Below are 22,562 nucleotides of genomic sequence, written 5' to 3' on the forward strand. Positions count from 1 at the left end.
TGTGTTTGCCGATTTAAATTTCAATTACCTAAAGAGAGAACTAAAATTGCTGTATGTTGTTATAAATCCGCTAAACGTGGTGTTAAATTTGATGATAGGGTGAAAACAGATTCTAAATGGGAACTGTAGTGGGAATGCACGCCTGCTCTGGAGACTGGTTCTCAGAGCGCAATTTTGATCATAATTGTTTCAAATTACTATAATTTAGATTTGTCTCCAGCAGTATGAATCTGCCTTCATGCCCAAGTGAGGAGGGAGACATGTTTGTAGAGCGGTAGCTCAGGTTTTCCGCATCCATTCACACTTCCTAGATCAAGTGGCATCAAGTGGAACAGCTCGAGCAAGTTGGCCATAACACTACGCAATGGATGCAGGTGGCTGAAGAGAGTCAACAGGGTTTTATTCTCAAATGTCCCAGGAAGAACAATGAGATTCTTACTTGTAGCAGCACAACAGAATATGCAAACATAGTACACTGTAAACTATATAATAAACAAGGGAAAAAACGTTCAGTGTGTGTGTATATACATATATACATGTATACGTATATACACTGTACACACACACACACACACATATACATACACACACACACACACACACACACACACACATACAAACACACACACACACACACACACACACACACACACACACACACACACACACACACACACACACACACACACACACACACACACACACACACACACACACACACACACTGTGGCTGGGATTGATGATGTATTTTAGGGCATGTTGGTAGCTAGGTTTCTTGCGTAGAAGCTTAGTGTTTAGTTCAGTTTAGGACCAAGGCAAGGCAAGGCAAGGCAAGTTTATATGTATACCACCTTTCAACAACAAGGTAATTCAAAGTGCTTTACATAAAACATTAAAAGCATTGGAAAGAAACACATATGAAATGACATTTAGATGTAAAACCATTTTTAGATTATTCAGATAAAATAATTACAAAATTAAAAGCAATCAAATAAAATATTTAAACTAGAATAAAACCAGGAATAGAAGTTACAGTGCAGTATAGGCAATTAATAAACTGTATTGTTTACTGAAGGGCAGCGGCAAACAGAAAAGTCTTCAGTCTAGATTTAAAAGAGCTGATAGTTGCAGCAGACCTGCAGTTTTCTGGGAGTTTGTTCCAGATATGTGGTGCATAAAAACTAAATGCTGCCTCTCCATGTTTAGTTCTGACTCTGGGGACACAGAGCAGACCTGTCCCAGACGATCTGAGAGGTCTGTGTGGTTCGTAGCTAAGCAGAAGATCAGAAATGTATTTTGGCCCTAAACCATTCAGTGCTTTGTAAACCAACAGTAGTATTTTGAAATCAATTCTTTGACAGACAGAAAGCCAGTGTAAAGACCTCAGAACTGGAGTAATGTGATCTACTTTTTTGGTCTTAGTGAGGACTCGAGCAGCAGTGTTCTGAATTAACTGCAGCTGTCTGATCGACTTTTTAGGGAGACCTGTAAAGACACTGTTACAGTAGTCGAGCCTACTGAAGATAAATGCATGGACAAGTTTTTCCAAATCCTGCTGAGACATAAGTCCTTTAATCCTTGATATATTCTTTAGGTGATAGTAGGCTGACTTTGTGACTGTTTTTATGTGGCTGTTGAAGTTCAGGTCTGACCAGCATGGGGAAGGTGTACCCTTAGACCATGCAAAGTGTAACGGAGACAATGCGAAATGTAACAATGACAGGAGGAGTTTTCTACCGTTTAAAGCGATAAGCTGGAGTTCGATGAAGATTATAGTGTACGAGTCGGAAGAAGTTTGGATGTACCTTATTGTTTTTCATCAACAACAAAGAATTTATTAATCAAAAGACTGTGTTTTGAAGATTTATCTGTGAAGAAGCTCTGAAGGTCGCATGCATATAAAGACATTCCCCTTAACCATGCAGTTCACTTAGCAGCTAGAGGGAGTAATCTCTTGAACAATATAGAAATCTGCTGCGACAATGATTTCAATGTTAAAATGACTGGAATTAAGTTTTGCAATCTAATTATGAATCTTTCGTCCATAAAATCCCATGGCTGGTAAGTTTGAAATCTTCTCATTCAATAATCATCATAATCATAATCATACTGCCTCATCCAGTTCTCTGGATACTTTCCAGAGAGAGTTAGATAGGGCTCTTAAAGATAGCGGAGTCAGGGGATATGGGGAGAAGGCAGGAACGGGGTACTGATTGTGGATGATCAGCCATGGTCACAGTGAATGGCGGTGCTGGTTCGAAGGGCCGAATGGCCTACTCCTGCACCTATTGTCTATTGTCTATTTATTAGCAATATACGAGGAATTTGATTTGCCATACAGTCATACCAATAAAAAGCAACAAGACGCACAAAATACATTTTAACATAAACATCTATTTAAGCTCTAAAGCTGAAAGTAGCATTGTCCAGATTGCATCTGCACTCCCACAAGTGGTGAAATCCAATGCCGCCTGCAACTTACCTCATTCAGTGTTCCTCGTAATATCGACTTAGATAATGTCTCAGCCACGCCGTAAACTGCAACTCTGGTTTTAAGCTGCATTCCTGACGCATGACCTCCTGTTAGCGGGCCATGCCAACATACACACATACATTTTGTGTGAAAACTGTGCCCTGACCGGCTCTCAAGAATATAGCCTACCTTTTTTGTGAGTTCAGAGACACAGCACGGAAACAGGCCATTCGGCCCACTGAGTCCCTGCCGACCAGTGTTCACCCCGTACACCAACACTACACTGCACACTGGGGATGATTTACAATTTTACTGAAGCCAATTAGCCTACAAACCTGCACGTCTTTGGAGTGTGAGAGGAAACCGGAGTACCCGGAGCAAACTACGCGGTCACAGAGAGAACGTACAAACTCTGTACAGACAGCACCCGTGGTCAGGATCAAAGCCGGGCCTGTAAGGCAGCAATTCCACTGCTACTGGTATTGGCTACAGGGAGAGGTTGGATTAGGGTTCCCAACATTCTCACTCCCAAATAAGGGACAAAAGGTCAAAATACAGGACAAATTCCCGACATCGATTCGTTGACCAGCTCGGCCGTGGCTGGGTGAATGATGAGTTGGCCCGGGTGCTGGACCGCACACAAAGCCCAGCTGGCGGGCGGGGCCAGCTGAGGAGTTTTGGCCTGGGCAACGTCGCGTGCAAAGTCCAGCGCCCCATCCAACTCATGAACCGATGATCGACCATGAGAAGGAGGGGTGGTGGTGTTGGCGGTAAGCGAAGGTCCGAAGGTCGGACAGCTGGCCGGCTGCCGACCGACAGGGCCACAGGCGAGGTGCTGCTGCTGCACTCCACGGGCTGCACTACGTCGGGCAGGTGAGGCGGGGCCGGACGTGGAGCTCCGACCCGACGAGTTCCTCGACCTGAGTAGTAGCAGTAAAATACGGAACAAGGGCAGTCACGTAAGGGACATACCAATTTAGCCCAATATACGGGATGTCCCGGCTAATACGGGTCAGTTGGCAACCCTAGTTGGATAAACTTCCAATGTTCTCTCTGGAGTGTCGTATGCTGTGGGGATATCTGATAGACGTGTATTTGAGAGGCATAGCTGGGTGGACAGTCAGAACCTTTAACGCAGGTTGGAGAAATCAAATGTTAGAGACCAGTGCAGCATGGTGGCGCAGCGGTAGAGTTACAGCCTTACAGTGCCAGAGATCCAGGATCGATCCTGACTGCGGGTGCATGTCTGTACAGAGTCTGCACATTCTCCCCGCGACCTGCGTGGGTTTTCTTCAAGATCTTCGGTTCTCTCCCACGCTCCAAAGACCTGCAGGTTCGTGGGTTCATCGGCTTGGTGTAAATGTAAAATTGTCCCTCGTGTGTGTCGGGTAGTGTTGAATTGAGGGGAACGAAGGGCCTGTTAAACTAAACTAAAGATGAGAGTCATAGATGGGGTAGACAGTCAGAACCTTTATCCCAGGATGGGAGAATTGAATGCTCGAGGGATGGCTTTAAGGTGAGAAGGGCAAAGTATAAAGGAGGTGTGACAATAGACAATAGACAATATAAGATAGGTGCAGGAGTAGGCCATTCGGCCCTTCGAGCCAACACCGCCATTCACTGCGATCATGGCTGATTATCCACAATCAGTACCCCGTTCCTGCCTTCTCCCCATATCCCCTGACTCCACTATCTTTAAGAGCTCTATCTAACTCTCTCTTGAAAGCATCCAGAGAATTGGCCTCCACTGCCTTCTGAGGCAGAGAATTCCACAGATTCACAACTGTCTGGGTGAAAAAAGTTTTTCCTCATCTCCATTCTAAATGGCTTACCCCTTATTCACAAACTGTGGCCCCTGGTTCTGGACTCCCACAACATCGAGAACATGTTTCCTGCCTCTAGTGTGTCAAATTCCTTAATAATCTTATATGTTTCAATAAGATCCCCTCTCATCCTTCACGTGGGAGATTGCAACCTTCACGTGGTCCACCCTGTTTCGACTAATGCAATCAATCCCACATGCACAAGCAAATAGATAAAATAGAACAAGTTGGCCTACAAATTTAGGCTGTGCACCGCCATGCACAAGAAGAAGTTCCTTCTAAATTCCAGAGTGTACAAGCCCAGCTTGTGGAGGCAGGAGGTGGTGGTGGTTGATATTTACGTTCAGCTTTTACATTCATCGTGTTTGCTTACAGCAGCCCAAGCTGAACCCATCAAAATGATAAATAGCAGCTTCAGTCAGAATCACCTGTGAATTATGGGCATGGGTATATTAAAGCATTTACCCTTCCTCTGCCAACACAGGGAGCTGATACCAAGAAGCTGTGGATTTTCAGCATGGTCATCTCTATGATTTAAGCACAAACAGCCTCATGAAATGTGCAGAACTATTTAATGGAAAACTTAACTATCCTAAAGTTCCTAAACTCCTGCTGTCTCTTGCCTTAAAAGCTGCAGTGCATTCATGAGAATCAGTGGCTGGATGCTGCTTCATTAGTCACATGTGCAACTGCACACTCATATCTATATTTGCATATTTACACATGGGGGCGCCACCATGTTTAGGCTCCATCTCCAATGTCTGGTCGGCCCGGGCGCTTGGTCTACTGGAGCGGTTCCCGATCCAGGCGAGCCCCAGGCTCCAGCAGGGCCTTCCTCCGTCACCTTCCACTGGCTCGGCCCACGAACCAGACATCCCTCTCCTCTCCTCGCCCGGCCATCTTTGTATCCCGGGGGTGCCTTGAAGCTGCTGGAGGCACCATCACGGTTCACCCTCCTACAGGCCCTTGCTCCTCACGTCCAGCGTCTCCATCCCGGTTCCACGGTCCGACGAGCCTTCAGGTTCCTCGAGGCGGGATGCATTTCAGGGGGATGAGTTTGAACAATTTTTCACGGATAGGATGTTGTATGCAAGTTGTTTAAAGCAACAGAATATACTCATTAAAAATGATATTGAGGTGTTTAAGTTTAGTTTAGTTTGGTTTAGAAAAGCAACGCGGCCCCAAGCTCCTGTTTAATACCGTCAAAGTTGACATTTCCCTCAGTTTAAAAAATGCAACTTGTGGACCAGATTTGTTTATTCAATTCTTGTTTAGTTAAGAGGTACAGTGCGGGAACAGGCCCTTCGGCCCTACCGAGTCCGTGTCGACCTGCGATCCTCACACACTAACACTATCCTATACGCTGGGGACAATGTACAGTTTTACCAAGGCAATTAACCTACAAATCTGTATGTCTTTGGAGAGGGGGAGGAAACCGGAGCACCCGGAGAAAATCTATGCAAGTGATAGGAGCAGAATTAGGCCATTCGGCCCATCAAGTTTACTCTGCTATTCAATCATGGTTGATCCATCTCTTCCTCCTAGCCCCATTCTCTTGCCTTCTCCCCATAACCGCAGGCACTGGTGTATACATGGCACAACCACGAGGCATGATAGTCCATGAAAGGGCAACACGGTGGTGCATCGGTAGAGTTGCTGCCTTATAGCGCCAGAGACCCGGGTTCGATCCCGACTACAGGTGCTGTTTGTACGGAGTTTGTACGTTCTGCCTGTGACCTGCGTGGGTTTTCTCCGGGTGCTCCGGTTTCCTCCCACAGTCCAAAGACGTACAGGTTTGTCGGTCAATTGGCTTGGCGCAAATGTTAAAAAGTGTCCCTTGTGTGTGTTGAGGGTAGTGTTAATGTGCGGGGATCGCTGGTCGGCGCAGACTCGGTGGGCCGAAGGGCCTGTTCCCGCACTGTACCTCTTAACTAAGCAAGAATTGAATAAACAAATCTGGTCCACAAGTTGCATTTTTTAAACTGAGGGAAAAGTCAACTTTGACGGTATTAAACAGGAACTTTCAAAAAATCTATCCCAGCCAGAGAGAACATCATCCCTGCATCTCGCTCACAAGCCTCTTAAGATTTTTGTACTTTTCAATGCGATCATTCCTCGTTCTTCAAAGATTGGAGATCATAGCTCCAGCCTCCTTCATCCTCTCAGATCAGAGGCTTCCGATTCAATCTGGCGAGTCTTTGTTCTTTGCTTTCCCCACGAGCGAGTATTTCCTCACTTTGGCAGGGAGCGCGGAACTGCACAAAACACATTTCAAACGTAATCTATGTTTAGAGCCCAATATAATTGAAGAAAGATACCTATAATCTTGTAATGAAATTCTCTTGCCATGAAGGTCAACATTCCATTGGCACTCCTAATTATCTGCTGGTTTTGGACGAGGCTTTCGCTAAGCTTTATCTAGAATTCTGTGCTCAGTATTAGTATCTCAATTATAAGAGGCCTTGGAATAGGTTCAAAGAATTGGATGGCTGGACGGTTCGCCAGCTCTCAGCTTTACAACGGGATTTGAAATGTTGTGTCTTTTCACTCCACACTGATACAGGTTTAAAGGAAATTTAATTGAAGTGTTTGAAAAAAGGGTCTTCACTGTGTCCATTCACATGGATAATATATCATTGGGTAAACGCAGGAACGTGTGGTGTTATGGGATATATTAATGGCAGCAATTGTCACGGTTCAGCGCTGGAAGACTAATCTAGACACAGCGAGCTGTTGATACACAAGACAAATCATTAGTTTAGCTTAGTGAGATACAGCGTGGATCCAGGCTCTTCAGCCTACTGAGTCCACGCCAACCAGCGTTCCCCACACATTACCACCAGCCTACACACGCTAGGGACAATTTACACTTTTACCAAGCCAATTAACCCACAGACCTGTACGTCTTTGGAGGAAACCGGAGCACCCGGAGGAAACCCACGCGGTCACAGGGAGAACATACAAACACTGAACACACAGCAGCCGCAGTCAGGATTGAACTCTGGTCTCTGGCGTTGTAATGCAGCAACTCTACTGCTGCGCCCCATATCATAAATGGGTAACAACATACAAATTACAACCAAATTAGATTCCTTGTTTGCAAATATTACATGAAAAAGTGTTGAAAATTCGTGAACATTGAAAAATATGTGCCCTTGAACAGTGAACCACTGCTTACTTCTAAAAGCCCTGTCCCACGGTACGAGTTCATTCCAAGAGTTCTCCCGAGTTTGCCCTGATTCGAACTCGGAGATTTACGGTAATGGCCACTCGTCGGTACTCGGGGCTCTCGTGGACATTTATCATCATGTTGAAAAATCTTCACGCGTCTTCCCGTGCTTACCTGTCGTCAGCGAGTCTTCCCGAGTACCTGCCGTTAGCGCTGAGAGACGTCCCCGAGCTCCGTCGTACCCGCTACGTTCATTCCCCGTGCTTACCACGAGTTTGATTTTTTTTTAAACTCGGGAGAGCTCTTGGAATGAACTCGTACCGTGGGACAGGGCTTTTACTTTGTCCACCGATGGTTAATATGCTGCTTCAAGCCTCCAATCCTTGGTTGTGAACAGTGAAAGAAAACAGATCCCTTCAGAATAATAAATAATTCACTTTAGCATCAAAAAGTTTGCAGGTGAATAAATAATCGGCCTTTCGCATCAGGGCAGATGGATTTTGTTTGCGCCATCCATCAATAATTACTAGCATTTCTGTCCATAATCCTCTTATCTTCCAAAATTATTTGACCGTTTTCCAGAACATAGTTTCAACTCATGAATGTAATCAGATTATTCCGTAGAACCTGAAGATTTATTTCAAAACATGCCTCACATTTGAAAAATAAATATAGACAAGAATCCCATCTCTGGACCAGACCATAAACAGACATTGCAAAGGGTCTGATGATAAATCGTCTGTGTTCTGCTCAAATTACTGCATTTACCTGAAATTTTTCTTTGGTCAAATGTTCTGGCAAGGCTCTGTTGAACGCAGAATAAATCACTCTCAGATTTTGAACGTGCACTCCTGGAGTTTACCTTTAATTGAAAAAAAAGGGCCTTGGTTAGATTATTGAGCAGATAGAACGAGCATACAACTAAGATTGCAAGATTCAACTTTGGCCAATTAACCTACAAACCCGTACGTCTTTGGGGCATGGGAGGAAACCGGAGCACCCGGAGAAAACTCACCTGGTCACGGGGAGGAAGTACAAAGTCCGTGCAGGCAGCACCCCTAGTCAGGATTGAACCCAGGTCTCGGACGTTGCAAGGCAGCAACTCTACCGTTGCGCCACCGTGCCGCTTGTACATTAATTTTCTGACCTAAAACACGAGCGAATCCTAAAACATGTCATGGATGATCTTCCCCCCTTCGACTTACAATTTATTTTTGTTCAAATGAAAATTGATGTACATGTGTAGACATGATAGTTGGGACGGTTATCTCATGCCTAGTGTTGGCGTGATTCAAAATCTAAAGACAGCACGCCAATTTTTGGTTTATTCATTATTGCCTTATTTCTTTCCAAAAAAAAAACATACTCATGTATAGACTATAACAAAGGTACACAAAAATGCTGGAGAAACTCAACGGGTGAGGCAGCATCTATGGAGCGAAGGAAAAAGGCAACGTTTCGACCCGAAATGTTGCCTATTTCCTTCGCTCCATAGATGCTGCCTCACCCGCTGAGTTTCTCCAGCATTTTTGTTTACCTTCGATTTTCCAGCATCTGCAGTTCCTTCTTAAACATGAACCATAACATGTCTGTCCCATCTACATACAGTAGTTCCGCTTGTCATCAAAGCATAAACATCTGTGATCCGCAACTCTCTTTCTTAAAGTATTTGAAACATCGGCATCACATAAATATGAGCAAATTCACAAATATTTAAGACCAGGCTTTATAGAAACAAAGAAACATAGAAAATAGGTGCAGGAGTAGAGGCCATTCAGCCCTTTGAGCCTGCACCGCCATTCAATATGATCATGGCTGATCATCCAACTCAGTATCCTGTACCTGCCTTCTCTTCATACCCCCTGATCCCTTTAGCCACATGGGCCACATCCAACTCCCTCTTAAATATAGCCAAAGAACTGGCCTCAACTACCTTCTGTGGCAGAGAATTCCACAGATTCACCCCTCTCTATGAAAAAAATTATTTTCTCATCTCGGTCCTAAAAGACTTCCCCCTTATCCTTAAACTGTGAACCCTTGTTCTGGAGTTCCCCAACATTGGGAATAATCTTCCTGCATCTAGCCTGTCCAACCGCTTAAGAATTTCTTCGAGTTTCTATAAGATCCCCCCTCAATCTTCTAAATTCTAGCGAGTACAAGCCGAGTCTATCCAGTCTTTCTTCATATGAAAGTCCTGCCATCCCAGGAATCAGTCTGGTGAACCTTCTCTGTACTCCCTCTATGGCAAGAAAGCTACATAGACTTCCCAAGTCCATGCAAACTGCTTGGGATCAAAAGAGGGATATAAAAATATCTGTGATTTATTTGGGCTGCACCGTGGCGCAGAGGTAGAGTTGCTGCCTCCCAGCGGCAAAGACCCAAGTTTGATTCATACTACGGGTGCTGTCTGTACGGAGTTTGCACGTTCTCCTTGTGACTGTGGGGTTTTCTCTGGTTTCCTCCCACGCTCCAAAGACGTACAGGTTTGGAGGCTAATTGGCTTCTGTAAATTGTCCCTAGTTTGTAGGGTAGAACTAGTGTATGGGTGATTATGGGTCGCTGCTCACTAGGTGAGCTGAAGGGCCTGTATCAACACTGTATCTCTAAACTAAACTAAACTAAACCAAAATATTGGGAAAGGAGGAGGTAGGGTCCTGACCTAAAACATCGCCTATCCATGCTCTCCAGGGATGCTGCCTGACCCGCTGAGTTACTCCAGCTCTTTGTGTCTTGGTTGTAAACCAACATCTGCAGTTCCGTGTTTCTACGGAAGGAAGCCATTGATTGCCTTATGATTGTCCAACGTTCAATCAGATCATGATTGATCTGTATATTGATCTGTATATTAACTGCAGAATCCAAGCTCGGTTGCTTAATCCTTGATGTTGTTGCCCAACAAAGAAACCATCGATCTTAGTCTTGGCATTATTGCTGATATCTGCCTGTTCTTTTGCCTAAGGAATCAATTGACGTCTGGAAGGCCAAGAGACTTACTATCTCCATAAAGTTAAAGTGGGCTAGCGGTAGATCTATTGCCTTACAGCACATGAGACCCGTGTTCAATCCTGACCATGGGTGCTTGTCTGTGTGGAGTTTAGAGGTTGACCCCGTGACCAGCGTGGGTTTACTCCGAGATCTTCGCTTTCCTCCCACACTCCAGGTTTGTAGCTCAATTGGTTTGGTGTAAATGTAAAATTGTTCCCAGTGAGTGTTGGGCAGTGTTAATGTGCGGGGGTCGCTGGTCGGCGCGGACTCGGTGGGCCGAAGGGCTTGCTTGCCACGCTGTATCTCTCTAACTCTCCACCCCCAATGGGGCATCTGCTGCCTTCCACACCCTCACCCTTACGGCTCGACAGCCGAGTTAACTTGAGCACTGAATGACAAGAATCTATTTTACCACAGGGGAAATCATATCCAAGCTAATCCAATCCTTCACTCGGCATTCACAGATGCTACATGTAGAAGATTTATTCAATATCTATCACAAACATGAAACCATGGTGGATTACACAAAAGTGTAAAATCAATAACTCATTTAGGTACAGCAAGTATTATTATTACTTTGAATGGGGCCAAATCGATACATTCTTAAAAAACGAGTGCAAGGAAAATGAGAATGGTTGTCAAAATAGCCTAAAAATAATGGAAATCTATAAATGGAAAACAGAAATATGGTTGAAGTCATCATTCAGGGAACATCGTAGAAATTGTTGGACAACATATGGCAGGATCATGATCTGTTCACCTGGTGTGTATGCTCCATGCATTCCAACAAAGAGTGCATCTGCTACCTTAACTCTGGTGGCCCACGAGCTTCAACCATGAACTTATCGTTCTCTCACAAGGATTCACACAAGGGGTGGTGGGTGTATGGAACGAGCTGCCAGAGGAGGTAGTTGAGGCTGGGACTATCCCATCGTTTAAGAAACAGTTAGACAGGTTTAGTTTTTAGTTTAGTTTAGTTTAGAGATACAGCGAGGCCCACAGGGACCGTGCCAACCAGCGACCCCCTGCACACTAACACTATCCTACACCCTCTAAGGGCAATTGTTTTACATTTATACCAAGCCAATTAAGCTACAAACTCGCACGTCATTGGAGTGTGGGAGGAAACCGAAGATCTCGGAGTAAACCCACGCAGGTCACGGGGAGAACGTACAAGCTCCGTACAGGCAGCACCCCTGGTCGGGATCGAACCCGGGTCTCCGGCGCTGCATTCGCTGTAACTCTAACGCTGCGCCACCGTGCCAGTACATGGAATAGGACAGATTTGGAGGGATATATGCACCACCTTTGACCTGTGTGGACGGTGTCCTGTCAACCACACCCTTTAATCAGCATTGAAAATGCATCTTCACTGGAGTTTATACTCTGGAGTTTAGAATGATGAGAGGGGATCTTACTGAAACATAAAAGATTATTAAGGGTTTGGACCCGCTAGAGGCAGGACACATGTTCCCAATGTTGGGGGAGTCCAGAACCAGGGGCCACAGTTTAAGAATAAGGAGTAAGCCACTTAGAACAGAGACGAGGAAATATTTCTTCACACAAAGAGTTGTAAGTCTGTGGAATTCTCTGCCTCAGAGGGCGGTGGAGGCCAGTTTTCTGGATACTTTCAAGAGAGAGCTAGATAGGGCTCTTAAATATAGTGAAGTCAGGGGATATGGGGAGAAGGCAGGAACGGGGCACTGATTGTGGATGATCAGCCATGATCACATTGAATGGCGGTGCTGGCTCGAAGGGCCGAATGGCCTACTCCTGCGCCTATTGTCTATTGTCAATTCTCCTTTGCTCGTGGTAAGATCAAGTACTCTCCATAAGGACTGTTTATGAGCTATTGAATGTACATTCATTCCAACCAGATCAATCATCAATCAATAAAGGAAAAAGCATTCCCTGATTTATTCCCGGACAAAACATTCCTTGGAGATAAGATGGACATAAAAGACAAGAAGAGCTGGGGTAACTCAGCCAGTCAGGCAGCATTGCTGGAGACCATGGATCGGTGACGTTTCGGGTCGAAGATCTGAAGAAGGTTCCCAACCCAAAACGTCACCTATCCATGTTCTCCGGAGTTGCTGCCTGACTCATTGAGTTACTCCAGCAATTTGTGTCTTTAAAAAAAAGGCAGCATCTGTAGTTCCTTGTGTTTAAGTAGTTAACTTGAAAGATCAGGCAGCAGCTCTGGAGAATATGGACAGTTTCGAGTCAGGACCCTTCTTCAGGGATTTCAGGTGAAGTTTAGGACTAGGAGCCATCATCAACAACTAGAGCAACAATACCTTGGATCCAACTGCAAACTTTTTAAGCAAATCTCTCAGGTTATATTGTACCAGAGATTCCAGTGAGTTTGTCTTTTCAAAATATTGCCACGATTGCTTTCTTACTCAAGTAGAAAGATGGTATTTTAGACAATTGATGCTGTGACTCAGAGCACATCCATCAGTCCCACCACCCCATTTATTTTCCTGCAGATCTCCATGTGTCCTTCAGATGCATCTGAATCTCCTGCCACCCACCTAGAGGCCAACACCGGTGATGCAGCGGTAATGTAGGAGCCATTAATGCTTAAAGGGCCTGTCCCACGAGCATGCGACTGCATGCGTCGAGCGTGACCAAACCGGAAGCGGGGGCCGCGCTGAGGTCGAGTGATCCCGTACGAGTTGACGTTAAGTTCGAGTGAAATCCGCGGGAAGTTTGCGCTAGGCGTACACCGTCAAGATGCTGCGTACGACGTCAAGACGCTGCGCACGCTCGGCCTCAATGCGGCTGCGGGCCGGCAGGCCGTTGCCGCCCGGAATTTTTGGACAGTGTCAGTTTTTCGGAGCCCGCGCAATGTCGGGACCAGCTCCGCACAACTCCATACGGCTCCGGCGATCAAAGTGGGACCGGCCCCGCGAGACCGTACGGCTCAAGGGACCACGTTAGGTCGCGCTTGCCGCATGGAGTCGCATGCTCGTGGGACCGGCCCTTAAGTTAGTCACTGCTAGTATTTTTGTATCTTTTTCCTAAGCTTATGGCTGGGATTATATACGTAGAAGGGGGTGTCTACATTTTAGGAGGTTAACGCAGACTCAGCGATTGGGATTTAAGTCTTGCCTGGAGGGATGGTGAGAAAACAGTTTTTTAACCACCAGACGCCACACTCTTACAAGGAGACACTCTCACACGATTCTATACGACACCGATGGAACAGCTAGCGAGAACGGAAAGTTATGAATTATTTAATTGTTTTGTATTGCCTCAATAAAAGACCAATTAATCAAGAAACAATGACTGGGAGATTAGTTTTTGCTCTCGGCGAGTGTGTAAACTATATCCCCACCACATCCCCGAGTAGTAACGGTAATTAAAAGTTGGTAATTGAAAAGTGTAGAAATTGCCGTTACAAGTGGAGTCGCTGCCTCACAGAGTTAGAGACCCGGATCCTGACTAAGAGTGCTGTCTGTACAGAGTTTGCACGTTCTCCCTCTGACCATGTGGGTTTTCTCCGGGTGCTCAGGTTTCCTCCCACATTCCAAAGATGTACAGGTCCTGGGGGGGGGGGGGGGGGGGGGGATCGCTGGTCAGCGCGGGCTCAGTGTGCTGAGAGGGCCTGTGGCCGTGCTGTATCTCCAAAATCTCAAGGAAAGTCTGAAGAAATATTAGAAGATAGACACAAAAAGCTGGTGTAACTCACCGCGGGTCAGACGGCATCTCTGGAGAAAAGGAATAGGTGACGTTTCGGGTCGAGACCCTAGTTCAGACTGAGAGTCAGGGGAAAGGGAAACGAGAGGTATATAGACAGTGATATAGATAGATAGATATCGAACAGATGAAGGAAAGATATGCAAAAAAGTAACGATGATAAAGGAAGCAAGCCGCTGTCAGCTGTGCGCTGGGTGAGAACGAGTTGCAGACAATGTGACGACTTTGAAGCTTGTACGATGTGGGTGGGGGTGGGATGGAGAGAGAGGGAAAGCAAAGGGTTACTTGTAGTTCGAGAAATCTGCCCAAGCAGAATATGAAATAAATAATATTTACTGTCAAAATTGTGAGGCACATTTTTCAATCACCACTGAAGCAACATTGCTCTCGTGTTGTGATTGCGCACAACATTGTCAATGTTGAGTTTGATTGCGGTGTGCGAATGAAAATACAATCTCCGTCCCAAAGGCCCATTATAGTTTAAGTTAATGATCCATTGAATTTAGCAGCTGCTCACAGCCCATTCAACACATCCAGTAAACATCTGCAGGGTCACATTGTGAAATGTCCTGAACCAGGTCCAGATGTGTTTCTTGTTACTAATAAATCAAACGGAGAATAACACAATGAAAATTGGAAAATTCTATTAATAATTGGATAGGTTTGAAATTCCAGCACTTCAACGTGTCATTTACAACATGAAACAAGGAAGGAGAGGTCTGTAACATTAACGACAAGGAAGTCTAATGTTTACCATTACTCCAGGTATAATGTGGTAGATCACTGTCCTCCTCGGGTATCTGACCCAACCCCACCTAACCTGGCAGACACCGCACCTTCTCCTTCCCCAATTCAGTTGGCCCAACAGCAAACTTTATACCCCTGTCCCACTTAGGAAACCTGAACGGAAACCTCTGGAGATTTTGCGCCCCACCCAAGGTTTCTGTGCGGTTCCCAGAGGTTGCAGGTGGTTGCCGGAAGTTGCAGGTAGTGGAAGCAGGTAGGGAGACTGACAAAAACCTCCAGGAACCTCCGGGAACCGCACGGAAACCTTGGGTGGGGCGCAAAGTCTCCAGAGGTTTCTGTTCAGGTTTCCTAAGTGGGACAGGGGCATTAGTTGGGATAGACACAAAGAGCTGGAGTACACCTAGCGGGTCAGACAGCATCTCTGGAGAAAAAGGAATAGGTGACGTTTTGGGTCGGGCCCCTTCGACCCAAAATGTCACCCATCCTTTTTTCTCCAGAGATGCTGCCTGGCTCGTTGAGGAACTCAGCACTTTGTGAATGTTTTTGGTATACACCAGTATCTACAGCAAATTTAGTTGCCTCAGTTTAAGTTTATTATTTCCACATGTACAGAGGTACAATGGAACGCTTTGTTTTGCATGATATCTAATCACATCAGATAATAATCTACCTAAATGCAATCAAGCCAAACTCAAGTACAATAGGTAGAATGGATGGAATGATACAGAGTGCAGAATATAGCTCTCAGCATTGTAGTGCAACAGTTCCGGAGACAAAGTCCAATGTCTGCTTTGGAGGTGGAGGTGAACAGTATCTTAAATAATTGGTCCATTCAGGTCCATTCAGAAACCTGATAACCGAGGGGAAGATAGACTCAAAATGCTGGAGTAATTCAGCAGGACAGGCAGCATCTCTGGATAGAAAGAATGGGTGGCGTTTCGGTTCGAGACCCTTCTTCAGACCCGAAATGTCACACATTCCTTTTATCCAGTTATGCCTGTTACGCCAGCGTTACTCCAGCATTTTGTGTCTATCTTCGGTGTAAACCTGCATCTGCAGTTCCTTCCTAAACAGAGGGGAGGAAGCTGTTCCCAAGTCTGGCATTTTTAAGCTTCTATACTTTCCTTAGCATGGACAAGAGAACGAAACACTATTAGATTGAGGTGTAGTTATATAATTGCCATGTGCACTGAGGTACAGAGAAAAGCTCTGTTTCACATGCTATCAATTCGGCTCAGATAGTACGATCCATAAATACAATTGAGCCAAACTCAAGTACACAGTAGATAGAGAGAAGGGAAGGGTACAGAGTGCAGAATATAGTTATCAGCTCTATAGTGCACCAGTTCCACAGACAAAGTCCACTATCTGATTCGTATAGATCGACAACACAAAATGTTACATTTTGTCAAGAATGAAAAACTTAGACAATAGGTTGACAAATTAGTAGTAGTGGAATCATAATGGAATAGTATGGAATCATAATCCCATAATGGGATTTTTTTCGGCGACTGTCATAGTCATAACAGGTCGCCGATAAACCGATGACTGGATCCCCCCACGACAATGTCTACAACAACCTATCACCTAGTCGACGTCAAACCACGGCAAGCTACCGACAACCGATGACCCATTGGAACGTCCACCTACGACCACACCAAGACAACCGACGTCCACCCGCGACAAGCTTTGACCCTGTCAGCGACAACTGAAGACAATTCAGTCGCCCGTACCTGTCGCCAGTTGACATAGGTAGTCGCCAATGGAATTCACCGAAGTCAGCGCCAGCAACAACCCACGCCATCCTGGCGACAACCTACGACAGCATCTACATCAGGAGAAGACAAGCTACGCTCATTGGCGTCAAGCCCACTGTCGCTGAAAAGTTTTGAACATTTCAAAATCCAGCGGCGATCAGAAAAATGCTACGATTCTTTGGGCAATTGAGGCGACGACTCACGACCATACAGGCGAAACCCCGGCAACCATGTGGTGACAGCCTAGTCGCCTGTAGTCGCCTAAAGAATCGCCTAAGTGGGACAGGGCCCCATAAGGGTGTCACACTACAAAAAGATACAAGACTGGGGTAAGTTTCATATTGGGCAGCACTGTGGCACGGCTGCTCTCACTGCACCAGAAAACCGGGTTCGATCCAGACCTCGGGTGTTGTCTGCGTGGAGTTTGCACGTCTTCGCTGTGACCGCGTGGGCCTCATCCGGGTGCTCCGGTTTCCTCCCACAAACAAATGATGTGCGGATTTGCAGGTCGGTTGTAAATGGCCCCTAGTGCGTAGAGAGTGGATGAGAAAGTGGGAATAACAGAACCAGTATGAAGAGGTCCGCTGGGGCTCGGTGGGCCAAAGGGCCTGTTTGCATGCTGTATTTCTAAACTAAACAAAAACATGTACCTAACCAATGAATCTGCGTAGTTTTTAATGCTAGCTGCACACAATTTTCCGTGGCTGCATTATTGTTCAGGGGTGTCGTACGAACTTTAAAGAAATATTTCCCCACAATAGTCACGAAGCATTGCGGTGTGGGCTTACACGAGTAGCACATAACTGACACCTTCAAAACCCTCAGGGCTTGTTCTACTTACATCTTCGTGGCAAGCTTTGCTTTGCTCGGCTGCCTGTGGGATTTAAAACGAACGCTCCAGAGACTTTCCCCGACTTGATCACGATTCTGTTTATTTCCTCGGATTTTGCCTTGGCATTCTCGGAGAGAATTCCTGACTTGGGAGTGGGGATAAGTGGGGCACGCGATGCACCTTCCCGATCTTGAATGAGGAGCCACGTTAATCAGCTTTAGTTTAGTTTGTTGTCACGTGTACCGAGGTACAGCGGAAAGCTTTTGTTGCGTGCTAACCACCAAATAAATAAACATTTAATTATTTAAATCAACACACGATAGATAAGCAGATGAATAAATAAATAAATAAATAAATACACGAAGAGATTGATAATAGATAAATAAATAGATATATAGATAAACAAATAAATAAATGGGTGGCTGGATAAATAAATAATTGATAAATAAACAAATGGATCAATGGATAGATCAGGTGGATGCATCTCCTGAGTCTCTTGCCCGGAGTAGGTGAATCGAGGACCAGGGGATGTAGGTTTAGCGTGAAAGGGGAAAAGATTTAATAGGGGTAACTTTTTCACACCAAGGGTGGTGGGTGTATGGAACGAGCTGCCAGAGGAGGTAGTTGAGGCTGGGACTATCCCAACGTTTAAGAAACATTTAGACAGGTCCATGGTAGACAAAAGTGCTGGAGAAACTCAGCGGGTGCAGCGGCATCTAAGGAGCGAAGGAAATAGGCAACGTTTCGTCCCGAAACGTTGCCTATTTCCTTCGCTCCTTAGATGCCGCTGCACCCGCTGAGTTTCTCCAGCACTTTTGTCTACCTTCGATTTTCCAGCATCTGCAGTTCCTTCTTAGACAGGTACATGGGCCAAACGCGGGCAGATGGGGCCAGTGTAGCTGGGGCATGTTGGTCGGCATGCTTCATTTTGCATGTTGCATAGGGGCATGTTGGCCGGCAAGGGCAAGTTGGGCCAGTGGGCCTGTTCCAATGAGTCAATGACTCTAAATAGAAAAACAAGTAGTTAGAACAATTAATTGATTAATTAATTAATTTGATGGCTCATTATTAAGAAGATACTGCAGCGTGGGGCACCACTATCTGTCCAACAATTACACCAGCAATTTCTGCCAACCCTGTAATGACACTTTTAAAATAACTCCCCCCTTGAGAAAATACCCAGAAATAGCTTTAATAGAGCCACTTTGATGGGATAAATAAGGTCATTCTGTTCGATACCTCAAGACATTCTCCTCATCTCCGAGGAAGTGATGAAATGCGTTCATGTGTCGGCATAAAAGGCTAGCGTCCAATTTATCATTGGTTAAAGATGTGAGGAATTAAGTTATTACTAAGTCTAAACGTTGGCAAACTACACAAAGCGCAGACGCAGAATGTTCAGGTTCTGCCCCATTACACAGTGCAGACTGTCCACAAAGCATTCTGAGCATGTTACAAAATATTGCAACACGCACAACCCAACCACATCCTGTATCTCTACTCAGGCTGCACATTCTCACAGCAACAGTAGATACATAGGAGATAATTATCAGCAATATTTAACTGTTCGAAACGACGACTTAGAGCAAATCTAACAGCCCTGAAAAAAACCCATCGATGTTTTTCCCCCAAAGTCAACAGTATAAAAATAATTAAAACTCTGAGAATGCTGAACAAATCTCCCCAACGATGACGATAATAATATTGAAAACTCTTTAATAAAAGAAAGACATGTGTTCACGCACAAGGTAAATTGTAGTTTAGTTTAGTTTAGAAACAGGCTCTTCGGCCCACCGAGTCCGCATCGACCAGCAATCCCCGCACACTAACACTAGCCTGTCCAATCCCTTAGGAATTTCATAGGTTAAAGAAACATATAAGATATCCTCTCATCCTTCTAAATTCCAGTGAATTTAAGCCCAGTGAAACCATTCTTTCATCATATGACAGTCCCGCCATCCCAGGAATTAACCTCATGAACCTACGCTGCACTCCCTCAACAGCAAGAATGTCCTTCCTCAAATTGGGAGACCAAAACTGCACACAATACTCCAGGTGCAGTCTCACCAGGGCCCTGTACAACTGCAGTAGGACTTCCATGCTCCTATACTCAAATCCTCTCGCTATGAAGGACAACAGGCCATTAGCTTTCTTCACTGCTTTGCTGTACCTGCATGCTTACTTTCAGTGACTGATGTACAAGGATACCCAGGTCTTGGAGATCCTTGCAGGGCAAGTTTGATTTTACCCAGAGGTTATTGAGGTCCATGAACGTGCTGCTGTGGGTGGTGGTGGAGGCAGGTATGATTGTGGTGTTCGAGGGTTTTTTGGATAGGCACACGGATATGCAGGGAATAGCGGGATATGGATTAAGTGCCGGTAGATACGAGTTGGTCTTGGCTTTATGTTCAGCACAGAAGTTGTGGGCCAAAGGGCCTTTTCCTGTGCTGTACTGTTCCTGGTTACATGATCAAGTGGGTGTGGAATTGCATACGTGTGCTATTAAGCTTCCAAAATGTTGCAGTATTAAAAGACAGAAGATGAAATCAACATGTAGTTTAGTTTTAGTTTAGAGACACAGCACTGAAATAGGCCCTTCGGCCCATCGAGTCCATGCCGACCAGTGATCCCCGCACATTAACACTATCCGACACACACTAGGGACAATTTATATATATTTTTTTTATACCAAGCCAATTAACCTACAAACCTGTACGTCTTTGGAGTGTGGGAGAAAAGCGAAGATCTCGGAGAAAACCCACGCTGGTCATGGGGTCAACTTAGAAACTCCATACAGACAAGTACCCATAGTCAGGATTGAACCCTGGTCTCAGGCGCTGCAAGGCAATAGCTCTACCGCTACGCCACTTTAACCTTATGGAGATTGTAAGCCACGGGAAGAACGTACAAACTCCATACAGACAGCACCCGTAGTCGGGATGGAGCCCGGGTCTCTGGTGCTGCAAGCTCTGTAAGGTAGCAACTCTACCGCTGCGCCACCGTGGAGCCTAGTGTATTCGCTACTTTTGTCACGCAACTGAGCAAGAATTTCCACCCAATTTCCTTTCGAGGCTTCTTACACTTCAACACTATTCCCTTTCTCGATGTCAGTAATGACAGATTAAATGCCCCAAACTAACATCATTACATTTGAGAAGAATTACTTTTCATATACTGTAGATACTGGGATTAATTAATGTGCAAGCAGTCAACAAGTGAAAGACTAATATTGTACTTGTATCATTTTCTTTTCTACTTGCCTTCTGCTTCTCGGATTCATTCTTAAACAAGCACACACTTGGGGCAGCGATGGCATTGCAATTTGTTGGCCACCTTGCCAATGCACATTCTCCCACGATTTAAGGGGCTGTCCCATTTTGGCGATTTTTTTGGCAACTGTCACAGTCATAGCAGATCGCTGAAAAAGTGGCGACTGGATCCCCCCCCCCCCCCCACGACAATGTCTACAACAACCTACCATCTAGTCGACATTAAGCTATGGCAAGCTACTGACACTTTCCCCGACTTGATCACGATTCTGTTTATTTCCTCGGATTTTGCCTTGGCATTCTCGGGAGAATTCCTGACTTGGGAGTGGGGATAAGTGGGGCACGCGATGCACCTTCCCGATCTTGAATGAGGAGCCACGTTAATCAGCTTTAGTTTAGTTTGTTGTCACGTGTACCGAGGTACAGTGGAAAGCTTTTGTTGCGTGCTAACCACGAAATAAATAAACATTTAATTATTTAAATCAACACACGATAGATAAGCAGATAAATAAATAAATAAACAAAGAAATTGATAATAGATAAATAAATATATAGATCAACAGTCGCCTAAAAGATTTAAACCTTTCAAAATCCAGCGGCCACCAGAAAAACGTTACGACTCTTTAGGCGACTTGAGAAGACGACCCTCACGACCACACAGGTGTCACGCCGCGACCATGTGGTGACAGCTTGGTCGCTTGTAGTCGCCGAAAAAATCACCTAAGTGGGACAGGGGCTTCAGGCATTTTAGGCTCTGTATCTCCTCACTGTTCCTCAACCATTGTCGAATCTTACACGAATCTTACACTTACTCTGATGCATACGTATGTTCTGCGGAGTAAAAATGTAGAAGCAAGGAGTTGCAGCTGATCATGTAACAAGGAACAGTGCAGCACAGTTTGAAAAAAGGATGTTGCCTGACCCGCTGAGTTACTCCAGCACTTTGTGTCATTTTGTACATAATCACTGAGTTAACTCCAGCACCTCTGGAGAAAAGGAATAGGTGGTGTTTCAGGTTCGGACTCCTGTTCAGACTGAGAGTCAGGGGAGAGGGAAACTAAGGGCAAGGAAATGAATCAGAGCTGGTATGGATGATCAAGGATAGGCAGAGACCACAAGGATCCATAAACACTGACTATGCCAATGACACCTAGATCCTGAAACATATAAAACAAAACTATAACGATGGTGCCAGGCGGTTGCTAAGTGGACAGTGATGGCTGTGATCAGATGTGGTCAGGATGGCACGGTGGCGCAGCGGTAGAGTTGCCGCCTTCCAGCGCCAGAGACCCGGGTTTGATCCTGACCACAGGTGCTGTCTGTACAGAGTTTGTACATTTTCCCTGTGGGTTTTCCCCGGGTGCTCCCGTTTCCTACCACACTGCAAAGATGGCCAGGTTTGTAGGGTGAATTGGCTTGGTATAAATTGTAAATTGCCCCTAGTGTGTGTAGGATAGAGTAATGCCCCTGTCCTACTTAGGAAACCTGAACGGAAACCTCTGGAGACTTTGCGCCCCTCCCAAGGTTTCCGTGCGGTCCCCGAAGGTTCCCGGAGGTTTTTGTCAGTCTCCCGACCTGCTTCCACTACCTGCAACCTCCGGGAACCGCACGGAAACCTTGGGCGGGGCGCAAAGTCTCCAGAGGTTTCCATTCAGGTTTCCTAAGTGGGACAGGGGCATTAGTGTGTGGGGTAAATGCTGGTTGGCGTGGACTTGATTGGCCGAAGGGCCTGTTTCCATGCTGTATCTCTAAAGCCTGAAGATGCATTTTGTGCTGGTGAACTTTGCTGGTTTGTGTCTCTTTGT

The 22,562-nt window shown here is 45.5% G+C and overlaps 1 protein-coding gene across 1 annotated transcript in view; it reads right to left on the reverse strand.

Moving 5' to 3' along the window:
* The window catches only part of LOC129707488 (extracellular sulfatase Sulf-2-like), a 146,802-nt gene extending 138,462 nt beyond the window's left edge, over positions 1-8,340 (reverse strand). Inside the window, exon 1 of the mRNA XM_055652545.1 lies at positions 8,234-8,340. The gene's annotated coding sequence lies outside the window, so the exon portion shown is untranslated. The remainder of the gene's footprint in view (positions 1-8,233) is intronic.
* Between the last annotated feature and the right edge of the window lie 14,222 nt (positions 8,341-22,562).

This window comes from Leucoraja erinacea, chromosome 21, assembly GCF_028641065.1.
Source record: "Leucoraja erinacea ecotype New England chromosome 21, Leri_hhj_1, whole genome shotgun sequence".
Taxonomy (NCBI): Eukaryota; Metazoa; Chordata; class Chondrichthyes; order Rajiformes; family Rajidae; genus Leucoraja; species Leucoraja erinaceus.